This window comes from Austrofundulus limnaeus, unplaced genomic scaffold, assembly GCF_001266775.1.
Source record: "Austrofundulus limnaeus strain Quisiro unplaced genomic scaffold, Austrofundulus_limnaeus-1.0 Scaffold876, whole genome shotgun sequence".
Lineage (NCBI taxonomy): Eukaryota > Metazoa > Chordata > Actinopteri > Cyprinodontiformes > Rivulidae > Austrofundulus > Austrofundulus limnaeus.
Genome location: NW_013953278.1, coordinates 5,150 through 6,126, shown reverse-complemented (window position 1 = coordinate 6,126; position 977 = coordinate 5,150).

Below are 977 nucleotides of genomic sequence, written 5' to 3'. Positions count from 1 at the left end.
CACACACACACACACACACACACACACACACACACACACACACACACTGACAGCTGCAGTGAAGCTGGCCCACAGTCTGGACCATATGGCTCAGAGGACCAGAACTGGTTTCTGTCGTCAGAAAACAGCTTCTGTTCAACAAGAAACAGTTTATTATTTAAAAGAATCTGTAATTTATCATGACTGAAAAAATAAAAATAAAAACAAAAATAAAAACAAAGCCCTGGCAGAGTTTTTATATTGAATCATAAAACGTAATTTGGCCTGAGTTAGCCCTGTTTGCTAATGTTGATCAGCTTTGTCGGCCATATTGAATCAGATTAACTCCATAATGTGGTTAAAATCTGACCCACAGTTCATGAGATATTTTGCTAACAGAGCAGTGGCTGATCATTTCTGACTTTCTGCTGTTATGGTTTTGTTCAGGATTAAATAAAAACCAGCTCTGACAGGTTTAATAAAGAGAATCTGTTTTTCCTCCGAGAAGAGGAAGAAGACCCCCGAGGAGAGTACAAGTCTGGTCCAGACTGTGGGGGGTTAAAGTCTGGTCCAGACTGTGGGGGGTTAAAGTCTGGTCCAGACTGAGGGGGTTAAAGTCTGGTCCAGACTGTGGGGGGTTAAAGTCTGGTCCAGACTGTGGGGGGTTAGGATGCAGGTGGTGTCGTCTCACCAGCAGCTCTGTTAGAAACGAGGCCTTGTGTTCCTGCAGGCTCCGCCCCTTTCTTCTTCATCATCCAACTTCATCATCCTCACCTCAGTGAGACCCTAACAGCAGTAGAACTGTAGGTCTGAGGTGGTCCCTCTGAGTCTGTTAGGGTCTGAGGTGGTCCCTCTGAGTCTGTTAGGGTCTGAGGTGGTCCCTCTGTAGGTCTGAGTCTGTTAGGGTCTGAGGTGGTCCCTCTGTAGGTCTGAGTCTGTTAGGGTCTGAGGTGGTCCCTCTGTAGGTCTGAGTCTGTTAGGGTCTGAGGTGGTCCCTC